Genomic DNA, 16,932 nt, shown 5'->3' with positions numbered 1-16,932 from the left:
ACTTTTCCCTCCCTCTATCCCTTTCTCATCATCTCCCTGCTCCCTGTCTTTCTCTCTTCAAACACCCAAGGTCCAGCCTGCCATCTTCACAGGGTGCTCACACAGGTACTTCAGATTCATCACCCCTAAAACTAAACTCAGCTTCTCCTTGCATCGCCCCTGGCTCAGATCTCACCACACGACCTATGCTCTGCTGCCGCCCCCATCCCTCGTTGCCCTCCATGACTCCTCCCTTGCCTTTGCCTCCTTGAAGTTTTTCTAATCCATCATTCCTTTCCTCTACACTTCCTGTGCTTCACTCAACCCACATCATCCTTTGCCTAAACTTTTGAAATGTCCTCAAAACTGGGTGGGCCTGTGCCTCTATCTTTAGCCCCCTAATCTCTCTTCTAGACTTTCACCAGAATAGTTTTAGTAAAAAACATTCTGCTGCCTAAAAGTGTTTGCTCTTAGATGTCTCCTCATACCCCACAGAGGCCTCCCACACCAGCACAAGCCTCTGTGGTTCTACCCTTGAGTACCCTGACGCTCCTTTCCCATCTTCTTACTCTGTCTAATCCTTTAAGATTTAACTCCAAACACCACCTCCTCCAGATGACTTTCCATGACTGCTCCTGCATAAGCTAAGAGCCATCTGCCAGCCCACAGTGATGTGCATGCTTCTATCATCTTGTCCGCCTAATTCCAGAGAAAGCGGGTCTCTGTCCACCCCTCTACACCACAAGCTCCTCCAGACCCAAGGTCAAGGCCCCTGCATCTCACACACCTGACACAGTGCTTGGCATTTAGGGGACCCACAACAAAGACACACAACACAAGCACACACACAACAAATGTGTGTGGACTGAACTGAACCCACAGGGAAAGTACAGTATGCCCTTCTTAACCAGATCAGTACGCCATGTGGAAATCCAGACAGAATATCTGAAATCTATCATTCATTTCGCCAAAAAAAAGATGTACTGATTGATTCTCTCAAATCATATGGTTCACTATGCTTCAAAACAGGGTGGAATCTTCTAGAAATATACTTAGACCATAAAGCAAGCCATAGTCAAAAATCTCTTCAGAGGTGTACAAAGAAAATGTTTTGGCATTCACCTCCTCAGAGTTTGAGGATTTAATTATAAGTTACAGGCATAATGCATAGATTATAAAACAGTTGCAAAAATCAAAATTTTGAGAGAATGAAACAAATATAAGGAGGTTTAATATATTCTTTCCATGCCCCAATTCATCATCTTATGTACCCTCCTCGGTTATAATAAAATGAGAAAATTCTAAATCTTTCTACTGAATGAATGAACCTTTCAATCCAGGCATCACTTTGACTTAAAATATGGAAAAACCCCAAGCACAAGATGTTTCTGTAGCAGCACTAGGAACAGTTTGGGTCACTGCATCTAAGCAAGGGGATGGCTGGGGACCCTGGGCAGAGTTAGAAGCACTAGCTTTAGAGCTGCTGCTGCTGCTGCTGCTAAGTCGCTTCAGTCGTGTCCGACTCTGTGCGACCCCGTAGACCGCAGCCCACCAGGCTCCGCCGTCCCTGGGATTCTCTGAATTCAGTTCCCACCTCCACTGTCGAGTAACTCTGTGATTTTGGGCAGGTCACTTAACCTCTCTGCCCCTGACCTGTAAAGTGTGAGTAATACAATATGTGCAAGCACTCGAGCTAGAATATTTGGGCCACCCAGGACAGAGTGCTCAATAAATGAGTTCCTTTTATACTTATTTACAGAGAGTAACAGAGAGTGCAGCCATCAAGGGTCATGGAAATGCCTGATTTGACAAAGCCTCTCAAGGCAACTGACATTTTTAGTTTCCCCTCTGCTCCACAGAGGTGGGTCTCTAGCCAGGCACTTTCATGCCTTCCTCCAGAATACATAAATGTCATCTCATTGTCCTTCCTCTGGGTCTGAGAGCAGGGTTGATCACTTGGCCTAAGCAGGAAATGGACTAGTTAGAAAAGGAGAAAAAGAGATACTGGCAGGGATGGAAGATCTCAAGGGCAAGACTGGCCACAAAAGCAGTGGTTCCTATTCTTAAGCATCACTCTGCTTTGGATTCCTCATCTGTAAAACCATGACTTGTTGCCTTTTGGGGATTGACGACAGAAGGGCCACCATTCCCTTCCTCTCCCACAGCGGATGGGCCCCCGCAGCAGGGCACAAGGACAGGCCACATCCTGAGGCCTCCAACCGGGCCCGGGGCCCACTGAAGCCAGGGAAATGGAAACTTCCCCCAGGTCAACATACAGAGCTGTACTCCCTTTTATCAGCCCCTTTCTATAAATGTCTGATGTCTCAGAGAAAACTTTTATTTGAGTTAGAAATATAACTTTGTTTTATAAGAGATAACAGAAGTTCCTGTTTTCAAGGAGTTTTCTCAAGCCTTTAAACCTAGTCTAGCTGGGCAACCTCTCAGGAACCCAGACACTAGACACATTGGGGGCATCTGTAATTGAAATAATTACCCTAAAGGGTTTGTGAGGTGAGGATAGAAAAGGAATCCCTTGCTCACCCTGTGTAAGAGCCACTGATCTCTTCATCACAGGAAGAGGAGCCTGCTCTCAGCAGCAAAGGAACTCAAAAAGTCAGGATCAAGGCTGCTTTCTCTAAGGGCCTGCTAGGGAGAAGCTACCCCCGACCCCCACCCACCCCCCACCCTCGACCCCACCCACCCCCACCCTCGACCCCACCCTCGGCCCCCACCCACCCCCACCCTCGACCCCACCCACCCCCACCCTCGACCCCACACCTCGACCCCACCCACCCCCGACCCCCGACCCCTGACCCCACCCCATCCTCCCATCCCCTACCTCCGCTCCCGCCCCCGCCCCCGCTCCCGCCCCCTGCGCCAGGGCGGGCACAGCGCCCTCTGCCGGCAGCCAAGGCAACAACACGGGGCCTCCGTGCATAGTGGCCCTGACACAGGCACCTCACTAGTGACTCAGGTCCTCTGGAGGAAGCTGGTCTGGGGGCATCTCAGGACATCCGTAGGAAGGATCCAAACTGAAAATCCTCGAGGCCCCAGGTTTTCAGGAAGGAGCCTCCTCACCCTTTAGTGACAGAAAACTGTGTTTTGGCAAAGCCAGGGAGAGAGACTTGAGGACCCAGGCCTTTCTAGCGTCCCGTACAGGCGACAATACCAGCTGAGGGCACCGCCCGCTGCACCATGTGTGGAGCTGAAGACCTCAACGTTTGCCACGGCGAGAAAAATCAAGCCAGGAAAGGTCGGCGGGGCTCTTGGGAGGCAACAGAGAGGGGGATGGAAAGCAGGGTCCCCAAGGGAGCTGGAGGAGCAAGCTGGGGAGCACGGGGCCCAGCTCCACCCACTGCTCCCAGGGGAGGGTGGCCGAGGCATTGCTCACTGTCTTCACTCGCATTTGCAACCCGGGCTGTGCCCGCCAACACCAGGGAAGCTGTAACAACTCCTGGGGGGCATGGCTCTGCCCTCCATGCAGTACTGGCACTGGCTCCTTGCCCAGCTTCTGTTCTCTTTGTAAACATAGGAAAAGTCGGTTCTCCATGTCTGCCTCTGTATTCCTGCCTGCACCTAGGCTCATCAATACCGTTTTCCTAGATTATATTTATATATATATATATATATATATGTTAATCTACTTGTTTTTCTGACTTACTTCACTCTGTATGACAGCCTCTAGGTACAGCCACATCTCTGCAAATGGCACAATGTTGTTCCTTTTTCTGGCTAGGTAATACTCCACTGTATATATGTACCCCATTTTCTTTACCGTTCATCTATTGATGGACGTCTAGGTTGCTTCCATGTTCAAGCTATTGTAAATAGTGCTGTAATGAACACTGAGGTACATGTGTCTTTTTGAATTGTGGTTTTCTCAGGATATATGCCCAGGAGTTGGATTGCTGGGTCACATGGTAGTTCTATTTTTAGTTTCTTAAGGAATTTCAGTAGTGTCTGCATAGTGGCTGTATCAATTTACATTCCCACCAATACTATAGGAGGGTTGCCTTTTCTCCATACCCTCTCCAGCATTTATTGTTTGCAGATTCTTTGATGATGGTCATTCTGACTGATGTGAGATGATACCTCATTGTAGTTTTGATTTGTATTTCTCTAATAATGAGTAATGTTCGGCATCTTTTCATGTGTTTATTAGCCATCTGTATGTCTTCTTTGGAGAAATGTCTGTTTAGGTCTTTTGCCCATTTTTTGATGGGTTGTTTGTTTTTTTCTTTTGATATTGAGCTGCTTGTATATTTTGGAGATTAATCCTTTGTCGGTTGCTTCATTTGCAAATATTTTCTCCCATCATGAGGGTTGTCTTTTCACTTTATCGGTGTCCTTTGGGAAGGAGAGGGTGAGACAAATTGAAAGAGTACCACTGACATATACACACGACCATGTGTAAAACAGCTAGCTAGTGGGAAGCTGTTGTGTCACACAGGGAGCTCAGCTCTGTGATGACCTAGAGGGTGGAATAGGGGAGACAGAGGCTCAAGAAGGAGGGGACATATATGTACTTATAGCTGATTTATGTTGTTGCACAGCAGAAACCAACACAACAGTGTAAAGCAATTACCCTCCAATTAAAAAAATAAATAAATGAAAGTAAAGACAGAAAAAGGCCTGGGAGAGGCACAGAACACCGCTTCCAGTGGTGGTAAAACTGGATCCCATTGGCCCATTAAAGCCGAAATGGGGATGGGGTATGTGAAAGAGACTGTGGGGGAAGATGGGGCTACGCCAGGGGCTGAGAATAGAAAAGACACTCCAGAGAGGACACGGAGGGAAATAAATCCAACCCTTCTCCACTGCTGTGTGACCTACACTTTGTAGGTGGCATCAGGCGAGGTAAGTGGGACAGCAGCTTGTCTGCCTCCCCGGCCGAGCCTGGACCTGGGACCCTGGTGGCTCTGGGGAGCACCCTCTCTCCTCCAGGTGGCGGCCGTCCGAAGACATGGGACTTGGGACCTCTCCTCACCTGTCTTCTTTGTGGCAGTGACGCGAGTCCCACATGGCTTCCTGGCCGCAGTGCCTGGCTCCTGGGCTCCTGGGCGCCTGGGTGAGGTGGGGAGATCTGTCTGCACCCCATCGCCCTTTTGCACTGGGAAGCAGCCGCGGCATACGTGGCCCTCCCTGTGGGCCCAGAACTTTCTTTTCCTGAGCCTGGAACCTACATTGCCAGCGGTCAAGGCTTCTGGGTGCCTTCCTGGCTTCTTCCCCAGCCTGAAAGCTCATCTGAGACCCATGCCAAAAGCTGGGCCTCCCAGACCTCGGCGATCTGGAAAGGAACCGCTAATTTCACTTAAAGAGAAAGGTGGTTGTGCTAGACTGTTTGTGGGCAGTGCTGAACCCAGCAAACAACTCGGGCGTCTCTCAGAGGGATGCCTCCTCCTCTGAGAAGAGCTCAGAAAAAGGTAGAATGAAACCACTGGAGTCTCCCCCAAAGGACATAATGTGGACGGGGGTGCCTCGGAGGCTCTGTGCACTGCGGGCGATCTATGGGTTTTGTTTGCTGAGACTCCCCGCCCCCAGTGGCTGCCAGGATGATCAGTCCACAATGTAGGTCTGCTAGTGTGACCCCTGCCCCATTTATAATTTTTTAATTCCCACCCACAGTTCTTGAGATTCATGTGAAACTGACATATGAGCCCTCCTATTCCAAGTTCATAATGACACCCCAACACCCATTCCTGTTTCAGTCTCTCTCAATACTTTGTGGTTTCCCCAATGCCGGAAGATGTCCTAGCCTGGCAATGACCTGGAATGCAGGGAAGCTTGTCCTTTAAGTGTGGCTCAAAGTGCTTCAGTGGTCAGCTGAGCTTGTGTGAGGATGATGGATTTGAACCTGAACCAGGATGAGCAGAGGGGATGCTCCCTGGCAGAGCCTGATTCTTAGAAATGTGGGATCAGCTCTACCTCAGAGAAATAAAGGGTCAGTCAAGATCCGAAGTTCCTGGGCCAAAGAGCTAAGCACGATCTTAATGTTGGTGGCACATAGGTCCACTAAGACCTGCAAGCGCATTTTGTTTGGCCTCATATTTTCAAATCCTTAAGCCTCCTTTTTAAAATCGGGAGATTTCACACTAAACTCTGCTTTTCCACTTGCTTTGGAAAAACCGGAAGAACTGTAACATAAGACTCACAATCTTGCATGGCAACAGTTGGGCTCCAGTCAGAGACAGTTCCTTCCAGTTACCTGTGCCCACCTATGCACTCCACCCAACCAGCTTCTCCCAGTTAGGCCACCAGCCTGGCCCAGCCCCAAAGCACGTCTGCAATCATTTTAGCTTGAAAAAAATCCTTAAAGCCTTGTGGTGGAAGCCATGTTGTATGTTCACAGAATCTTCTATTTTCTTCTTCCTCTTCTTGTTAGAACCACTCTAACCAACTCTCTTGCACTTAAGCAGGGCTGTGTAACTAGTTCTACCAGTGGGTTCCAAGTAGAAGTGCCACATGTCAGCTCCGGGCAACAGAAAGATTCTTGGAGGCCATGTGTTACATGGGCAGAGCCACAAAAGAAGCGGTAGCTCTCGGGACTTCGCTGGCTTAGACTCCGCTTCCACTGCAGGGGATGCAGGTTCCACATGCTGCATGGCAAGGCCAAAAAAAGAAAGAAAAACAAAAGATGCATCTCTGGAGAATCAGACTTTGCCTGGGAGAAAAGCAAAACCATTGAGATTTCAGGGTTTGTTTTTTAAGAAACAAAGCACAGTTTATCCTGACTGATGTAAGCATAGTGACCAAAATCACATCTTATTAATCAGGCAGTTTACTTATTACATGATGATAAAGCATAAAACCCTTTGCACTCTGGTCATGAGTGTATCCATTTAACAGGTACTATTAACACTGGCAATGTCTGGAATGGAACTCAATGCTGAGCAGCGCCGTTCCCCATCCTGGTCAGGTCCTGTGTTCATAGTCCCCTGAAGGAAAGTTATGACCAACCTAGATAGCATATTCAAAAGCAGAGACATTACTTTGCCAACAAAGGTTCGTCTAGTCAAGGCTATGGTTTTTCCTGTGGTCATGTATGGATGTGAGAGTTGGACTGTGAAGAAGGCTAAGCGCCGAAGAATTGATGCTTTTGAACTGTGGTGTTGGAGAAGACTCTTGAGAGTCCCTTGAACTGCAAGGAGATCCAACCAGTCCATTCTGAAGGAGATCAGCCCTGGGATTTCTTTGGAAGGAATGATGCTAAAGCTGAAACTCCAGTACTTTGCCCATCTCATGTGAAGAGTTGACTCACTGGAAAAGACTCTGATGCTGGGAGGGATTGGGGGCAGGAGGAGAAGGGGACGACAGAGGATGAGATGGCTGGATGGCATCACTGACTCGATGGACGTGAGTCTCAGTGAACTCCGGGAGTTGGTGATGGACAGGGAGGCCTGGCGTGCTGCGATTCATGGGGTCGCAAAGAGTCGGACAGGACTGAGCGACTGATCTGATCTGATGGTTGGGTGGGGGGTGGGGGAGGCACATCACTGACTAATTCAAGCATTTCAGGAAGGGATTATATCAGGACACTCTTTTTCTGACCAGAGTCATTCCTTACATTCCTGTACTTTTTCTAATAGCAGTGTTGTTATTGATTTTGCCAGTATCCATGCTAACTTCTATAATTTTTATACAAAAATTAATAAAGCCAGATGCACCATTGGAAACCAGTAAGCATCACTTAATGAACACTTCTAAATGGTGATACTCCTATGCTGATTGTACATTATAGATCAATTTTCCACATAGAAATGAGATATATACTCACATGTGGGAAAAGCAAGCAACAACAGACTGTTTCTTAAAGGAAGAAAAGGAAAAGAAGAAATCAATCTACATGGACATACATAACTTCTCCGTTAAGCATATGCTGTAACTCCTTCTTCCTGGGAGTTGACCTCATTCAGTCACAAACAAACATGGAAAGACAAGTGAAAATAAGACCCAGGCACTCATCAGAGAGATCTAAAATAACTAGTGGAGCGGGTTGCACATATCAAATATTGCATGCACCATGAAGAAACATTGCATATTATCCTTTTAAAGAAAGAGCAGTCACTCCTTCAGAATCTCACTGGGACTTTGGACAAAGATTTCCACAATTCAGATTTGAGAGATCAGGACTTTAAGCAGAATACTGCATGAATGTAGGATCATAGAAGGGAATTGTTAATTTTTAAATAACCTTTTGATTTAAAACAGTTTTTTTCCCTTTTTGGGCCACGTTGTGTGACATGTGGGATCTTAGTTCCTAGATCAGGGATCAAACCCATGCCCCTGCCATTGAGAGCACAAACTCTTAACCACTGGACCCCCAAGGAAGTCCCTAGAACCATTTTAATTTACAGAAAAGTTGCTAAGATAGTAGAGAGAGTACCCATACCCATTTCCCCTCATTGTTAATATCTTACATTATGGTACATTTGCCACAACTAATGAGTGAATATTGGTATGTTATTATTAACTAAAGCCTACACTGTATTCACATCCCCTCACTTTTCACCTTTTTCTGTTCCAGGATCCCATAGTATGTTTACTCATCCTTTCTCCTTGGGCTCCTCTAGAGTGTGATCATTTCTCAGACTTTGCTTGTTTTTGATCAGCTTGGCAGTTTGGAGGAGGGACTGGTTAGGTATTTTGCAGAATGTTCCCCAACTGGGATTTGTTTGATGATTTTCCTCATGATGAAACTGGGCTCATGGATTTGGGGGAGGAAAACCACAGAGATAAGGGGCCATTCTGATCCTGTCATATTATGAACAGAACTCCTCACTGTTGAGGTTGACCTTGATCATCTGGCTGAGGGTGTTTGTCAGGCCTCTTCCCTGGACAGTTCCTCTTTTCCACCTTTCTGTATTGTCCTCTTTGGAAGGAAGCACACACTTCTCTGCACAGCACACACTTGAGGAATGGGGAGTAACGCTCCACCTCCTTGGGGGTGTCTACATAATTTGGGATTCTTTTGCACAGATTTGTCTGCCCTCTCCTGTTTCTTTATGTAGTCAATCGCTGACAGTAGTCTGCTGCTGCTGCTGCTAAGTCACTTCAGTCGTGTCCGACTTTGTGCGACCCCATAGACGGCAGCCCACCAGGCTCCCCCGTCTCTGGGATTCTCCAGGCAAGAATACTGGAGTGGGTTGCCATTTCCTTCTCCAATGCATGAAAGTGAAAAGTGAAAGTGAAGTCGCTCAGTCGTGTCCAACTCTTAGCGACCCCATGGACTGCGGCCTACCAGGCTCCTCCATCCATGGGATTTTCCAGGCAAGAGTACTGGAGTGGGGTGCCATCGCCTTCTCCAGACAGTAGTATGGACTGAGGGATATTTGTTATCCTTTGGATTATGATCCAATACTACTTTGTTTTGCTGCTCAAACCATTCCAGACTTGGCCACTGGAAGCTCCCTGTGTCCCTTGGACATACCTCATCATTGTTCTTTTTGGGAGCATATCCTTCTGACACTGCAAGATACTCCAGAGTCAACTCGGATATTCCCTGTCCCAGTCCTAGAATCAGTCCTTTTTCCAAGGAGCCCTGGTTCCTCTCAGTACAGAATGCTGTTAGAAATGAATAATCTTTAAAGTCTCATAATGGTATGGTACTTTTTAAAAGTTTATCTTTTAGATATACATGTGTGTGAAAGTTGCTCAGTTGTGTCCAACTCTTTGCAACCCCATGGACTATACAGTCCATGGAATTCTCCAGGCCAGAATACTGCAGTGGGTAGCCTTCCCTTCCCAGGGGATCTTCCCAACCCAGGGTTCAAACCCAGGTCTCCCACATTGCAGGTGGATTCTTTACCAGCTGAGCCATAAAATGACCTATTAGATTTCCTTCAAAAGAACATGGAAATGGGAGATGTGAATGGGAGTGTAGATGAAACAGGGTAGGTTATGAGCTGATAAATATTGGAGCTGGGTGGTATCCCTTCACTACTCCTCTGTTCACATGTGCTTGAAATGTACCATAATACAGCTGTTTTTTATTTTTTAAACAAAGGAGTAAACTTGACAGGGTTAATATTTGTTCATTGAATCAGGTATTTAATAGGAGCTATCAACAGCAAGCACAACTTTGACTTTCTATATTTATATTTTTAAATGCTAATTCCTAAGCATGAAATAGGTGGCTCCTAAATAGCAGAGAAAAATATAAGCTGGGCTCAATAAAAATGGCACCTCCAGCAACTGGTTTGCAGACATAAAAGTTGTCAGTAGGACATGGGACAGCTTTGTTAAACTTGTTTTAAGTGTTTACAGCTCATAGTGACATCTTTAAATCCTAAACATGCACACATACACACACTTGGTTTGTGTCTATGACAAATTGTTCAGTGTATTCATAAAGATTAGGGATTTTTTTTTCAATTCTACAAGGCCAAAATCTCGGCCTGTCTTTGCCTGGAGAGTCCTCTGGATCAGCCATCTCCCACTACCATTCAAAATGTATCTGAGCTGCTCCATGGTAGTAGCAGGGAGCCACACTGCATTAATAAAGTACAAGCATCAATAAAAATTGTTTTATTGTAACCTGGGAGATGTACTGGAAAGAGCCATGATTTTTAAGAAAATTTGCTTCTGTGTTCTTCCTTTTTTTATTTAACCAACATCCAAGTACCTAGTATGTGGAAACAGTATGCTAAATCCTGGGAATACAATAATAAATAAGTGGATAAGCCCTGGAAGTGCTTACAGGAAAGAAATTTAGCATTTTTGAAGTGGCATATGGCAGCAAAACTCGGGGAATAAGATTGGGGGGCCCAGACAAGAGAGAGTTGGGAGAGGCAGGATGTGGGGGACCAGATGACCTCAGGGATACAGGGGGCTATGGGCAGTGAGGAGCTGAGGCCAACAGTGGCAGTCACAGTCAGGTGCCCGGATGCAGCAGTGGGCGAGGTGCTGTTCATAGCGCAGGGACCAGAGGGGGGGCACGTCTGCAAGGGAAAATGGGAGAAGATTCCAATGTGATGAGGCGATGCCTGTGGACTTGCAGGTGGAGACATCAGTAGACAAGAACATACCCAGGCCTCGAACTCCAGGACAAAGTTCAGGAAAGAAGCTGTGACTAGAAAGGTAGGGGTGCTTATTTTTCTTGTTAGCATTTGAGAAGTATTTCATTAAGATCTAAATTTGACACTCCAGCTCATTGCCTGTACTAACTTTGTTACCTGCATTTCAGAGTCTTCTATGTAGCTTAGTGTGTGCTCATTTTGTGAAAGCTCCATGGGTTCTTGGTAACAGTGAATCCACTTTCTAAACCTAATGCCTATCAATAATGCCTTTTTAGTTATACCAGTATCTCCCCTTTAATTTTGTCTTTTAATTTTATTTCAGTCAAAGACTGAAAGACACAAAAAAAGTCTTTTTTTTCCTATTGCAGTTCCATTAAATTATCCATATGGTCTTTCTGGTTTTGCTTTTTACTTTTGATTCTGTGTAATTGGTTATGCACAAGTTCATAATCTGTCATCCCTGTACTGGAACCTCTTACAAACATAAGGACTCCTGATGCATTGATTGTGTTTTGCCTGTAATTCTACCTTGCAGGGATTTGTATTATCTTTGTGGCCTACTTTTTGTTTATTTGCAGATTAGTTTCTGTCCAGCCCTTTATTTTTTAGTGTCTAAAGCAAAGGACACCATAGGTAAAAGCACATAATTGTTAAGATCCATCCTTGAATCTTTTTAATATGGGCATGCATTTAATCTATTTATACATAATATTAAATTAAGTTGGTTTCCTGACACATGCTATGCTTTTTTCTTAAGTTTTGCTGTTTCTGCCTCCCACTAAATGGCACTGTGTTATTTCCTTTTATCTTCCACAGTGATGTAAACATGATATGGTCTGTGTTTTTGTAATTAAACAATTATTATAAAAGCCATACACTACAGACAAATCAGAAAGTAAAGATAAGCACATACTCAGAATCCTACCTACCCATAGATGCCCCCCTGTAAACATGTTTGTATTTCTCTTCCCAAATGTCTTCCAAGCGGATAAGCACATCTGTACACACACACACACACACACACACACAGAAATCCTCTAGAGATGTCATGCTTCCCATGGCTACTTCACCTTTGCCTCCTTTTGTTCACTCATCAATTACCCAAATACATGTGTTTTTTGGGGTTTCCCTGGTGGCTCAGCGGTAAAGAATCTGCCTGCAATGTAGGAGAACCAGGTTTGATCCCTGGGTCAGGAAGATCCCTTGGAGGAGGGCATGGCAACCCACCCCAGTTCTCTTGCCTGGAGAGTCCCATGGACAGAGGAGCCTGGTGGGTTGCAGTCTATAGGGTTGCACAGAGTTAGACACGACAGAAGTGACTCAGCAGCAGCAGTATTTTCTAATGCGGTCCTCCCAGACAGACAGGAAGCAGTCTAAGGTCAGGGATCTCACCTATTTTGTTTATTCTTAAATGCCAAGCTGCCTGCCAATCATTTAGTGCCTTTCTGGGGGCACTTTCTCCTAACTCCAGTTTTAAAAACACATTAAAAAACACACACAAACTTTCCCAACATTTGCTCCTAGCAGGGTTCTTCTCAGCTCAGATTCCATGTCCTGTGCTGTATCTGTGACCCATACATAGCAGGCATGCACCATAGCCCCATGAAGAGCATAGTCTCCTCAGCTTCTTTCCCAATGGTTTGCTGGGCAGGGGGTTGGAATTGATATCACTGAAGGAAAAAGCAAGAGGTAGAGCTTGGCCAAGCCATGAATGACCATACTTCATGGGGAGCAAGGTATATTGCCAAAATTAAACCCCGAGGGGCTTTTGCTTGTGTTTATAAGTGTTCTGAGGCTGATCCAGGGAATGGGGAGGGCCCCAGGGTTGGGGGGTTTCCCTGGTGGCTCAGATGGTAAAGAATCTGCCTGCAATGCTGGAGACCCCGGTTCGATCCCTGGGTCGAGAGCATGGCAACCCACTCCCGTATTCTTGCCTGGAGAATTCCATGGACAGAGGAGCCTGGCAGGCTACAGTCCATAGGGTCACAGAGAGTCGGACATGACTGACTAAAACACACACACACACACACACACATACCAGGGTAGGGAGGACACACAGACCTTGGCAGACAGTTTGCTTCCTCTCTTTCACAATATGACATTTCCCTTTTTCTCCAGCAGCTTGATGGAATTAAACCTTTTTAGACAAAAGATTCATTTTCTTTTCCCCTTAAATCTTAAGGTTCTCCCCTCAGGCAGACAGCACCCCTAAAGCCAGAGAAGGTGGCCCCATAACACCCAAGTTGCCTCTAAGCACACCAGGGAGAGTGGGCAAGCTTGACCTGAGGACGTCGTCATTGTGGAGAGCTGCTTTCAGGGTTCAAGTTCACCAAGCTGTTGGACAAAACAGGGAAAACATCAGGAATCCTCAACCTTGGAGGGCTTATAAATATAAGCAAGTCCCAGCATCACACTGTAAATACCACCCCAGAAACTTAAAACTACTTCATTTACTCAGCCAACTGTGACTACAGTTCCTTATGTAGTTTGAAAATGAAGCACTTTTCCTCTCATAATCACTGTTCCTAGTCGTGATGTTCAATTTCTAATATTATTACAGAAGGGCGTGCCCTTTTCTTGCTTAGAGAGAGTCTGTATCATCAGGCCACCCAAAATGGCTGTTGTCTTGCTCTCTGTACATCCCCTGCTTGGACAGTGTCTGCTTCATCTGATCTTTAGGTCAAACATCTCCACCTGGTAGCTTATCAAAGGGGAGGTGAGGGACATGCCCCTCAGCTGGTTTCCATGGTAACTGATGAGCCAACCTGATGTCAGTTTCAGCTGTAACCCAGACCCTCCCTCTCTCCGGAGGAGCATAGCGCAGCCTGCTGCCATGTTCTGCCCACTGTCTGTCGCTGCACACGCAGGTTGTTGTTCCAGGACCTTGCTTCAGACAGGTAGGCTCCCCCAGCCATTAAACCATGTCTCCGTCGCCAACTCCAGGCCATTCTTTGGTCTTGAAGCTGGGCAAGCACAGGCCTTGTAGGCCTGTGGGGTGCAGCCCAATTGGCAGAGCCGCCAGGAGACCAAGTGATATCATAGATATTTGTCTTCCTCTGACTTATTTCACCTAGTATGATGATCACTAGGTCCATCTATATTGCTGCAGGTGACATTATTTCACTCAAAAAGGTCTTTTTACATTTTAGCAGGAAAACTGAGATCTCTTTCTCTATATAGAAAAGTGTATGCCTATGCGTACCTTTTAAAGTGTCTCTGTTTCCAAATGGCATTGCCAAGATGGGTTCATGGATGAACTGTTTAATTGGTTTAAAAGAAATTTAATGTTTGTGTAAATTCTCAGAAATATAAAAGACTGGCTTAAATAAATTTCAGGTTCATGTGGCCTGAGAAATACTCAGTACTTACTGAATATCCAGTATCAAAGCTAGCTAGCTTAAGCTTGTTAGTTTGATTAATATAGACATGTCTTTAGAGTCATCAGTGGTATACTTTTTAAAAAATAATTTTATTTGGCTGTACTGGGTTTTTGTTGCTGCACAAGCTTTTCTCTCGTTGTGGCAAACGAGCTTCTCATTGCTGTGGCTTCTCTTGTTGCAGAGCACAGGCTCTAGAATGTTTGGACTTCAGTAGCTGCAGTATGTGGGCTCAGAAATTGTAGCTCACAGGCTCCAGAGCACTGGTTCAATAGTTGTGGCCCATGGGCTTAGCTGCTCCATGGCATGTGAAATCTTTCCAGACCAGGGATTGAACCCATGTCTCCTGCATTGGCAGGTGAATTCTTTACCACTGAGCCAACAAGGAAGCCCATCAGTGCTAACACTTCTGTTGTACCTAAGTTTAGTGAAAGTGAAGTCACTCAGTAGTGTCCGACTCTTTGCGACCCCATGGACTGTAGCCTACCAGGCTCCTCCATCCATGGGATTTTCCAGGCAAGAATATTGGAGTGGGTTACCATTTCCTTCTCCAGATCTTCCCGACCCAGGGTTTGAACCCAGGTCTCCCAGATTGTAGGTAGATGCTTTACCGTCTGAGCCACCAGGGAAATCTCTGTACCTAAGTTTGCTGCTGCTGCTGCTAAGTTGCTTCAGTCGTGTCCGACTCTGTGCGACCCCACAGACAGCAGCCCACCAAGCTCCCCCGTCCCTGGGATTCTCCAGGCAAGAACACTGGAGTGGGTTGCCATTTCCTTCTCCAGTTTGCTAGAGAGTAAATAATACCTTATTACATCTGTTGAAAATTTTTCAGCCAGGAAAATAACAATATGATGAAAGTTTAAGTAAACATAAGTGAGATAAAACTTTTAGGTAAATGCTATAGTAATAAATATGTTTTGGGAATGAGAGAGTTAATTCTTAGGTAGGTTGATAAGGAGTCTGGGGCCCTCCAAGAGAAGGGGATCCAGGAATCTTGAGAAGGAGAAAAAGGACAAACTTTTTCTTAAACTCTTGAGTTGTTATGACAACAATCTTGAAGACTAACTTTCTTTAAGCCCAGAGCTAATGATTACACAGAAAACAACTCAAACCCTGTACTAATGATTATATAACAATGTATCTTGCTCAAGGACATGTTTCTCCTTAATAGGAACCTTCTGACTAATCTTATGTGGGAGTGGGTCTGGTAAGACCTTTCTTTAGTTAGTTCTAATCTTGTTAATTTAAGATGTATGTTGTGGGAGTGGGTCTGGTAAAAGTATATAAGGCCTTGAGAAGACTAGCGAGTGGGGTCACTCTCCACCCCGCTTCTGATGCCCATGTCAGAAGCTTTCTCTGTCCCTTTTATACTTTAATAAAACTCTGCTATACAAAAGCTCTTGAGTGATCGTTTGGTCCCTGGTCCCGAAGCTAAATCTTCTTTGGAGATCACGAATCTGACATTGTTCACTGTAAGCTATCAGGAATATCTATCTAAAATAGTCTTTCCAACAAATACTGTATGTGTGTTAGTCACTTGGTTGTGTCCAAATCTTTACAACTCTATGGACTGTAGCCCACTGGGCTCCTCTGTCCATGGAATTCTCCAGGCAGGAATACTGGAGTGGGTTGTCATGCCCTTCTCCAGGGGATCTTTCTGACCTGGGGACCAAACCCAGGTCTCCCACATTGCAGGCACATTCTTTACCGTTTGAGCTTGCATATATATGGTTCAGAATGGGGGTACACATGTATACCCGTGGCTGATTCTTGCTGATGTATGGCAAAAACCATCACAATATTGTAATTATCCTCCAATTAAAATAAATAATTAAAAAAAGTCTTTCCAGATTTTGGTAACTTGATACTAAACCAAGTTAAATGAAGAGAATTCATTCATTACCTGCATCATTTCAAATAGGATAAAGTAGTGGAACATTCATTGCTGGTTGGGTCTAAGTTTACCCACCTTTGCTTTCTTAGAGGAAGATGAGAGCGTAAGTTTTCCAATCAGTAAATGTTGATATGATGAACAGGTCATAGTTACTTGCTTCTTGATTTTCATCAGTGATTAACGTTTCAAGGGTTAAGATTATCATTTGGTTATAATTCTAGTTATCATAACCAAGTTTCTTTAGTGATTACATTATAATCAGGTGTCTGTGCTTTTTAAAGCCTTTTGTTATTTATAGGTAGTTATTTTACTCTGATGCTTTTGCAAAAATGCTTCATTTTCAAGATGATATAAATAGGAAGCCCTTTTTGACAAATGCAGGTCTCTGATAAGTTTCAGATCATACAGCTGAACTGGGTCAGATAGTAAAAAATCCTAATGGAAAACTTGAGGCTTCATAAAAAGTTAACAAATAGTTACTGTGTGAAGTGGTGAATATGGTTATAATTTTTATGGGTTTTGCCTGTAATATTACTGGTTTTGATCTGTGTTTTCCAGATATAGGGACGCCCTTCCCCTCAAGTTATTTGTGACTTAAAGCACTTTAGTAAACTACACCTGTGGGTAGAATCGAAACATTTTCCGTCTCTCTGCCTGGTCCCTCCAG

Source organism: Bos mutus, chromosome X, assembly GCF_027580195.1.
Source record: "Bos mutus isolate GX-2022 chromosome X, NWIPB_WYAK_1.1, whole genome shotgun sequence".
In the NCBI taxonomy this organism is placed as follows: domain Eukaryota; kingdom Metazoa; phylum Chordata; class Mammalia; order Artiodactyla; family Bovidae; genus Bos; species Bos mutus.
The sequence above is the reverse complement of the archived record's forward strand: the minus strand, read 5'-3'. Positions refer to the sequence as shown.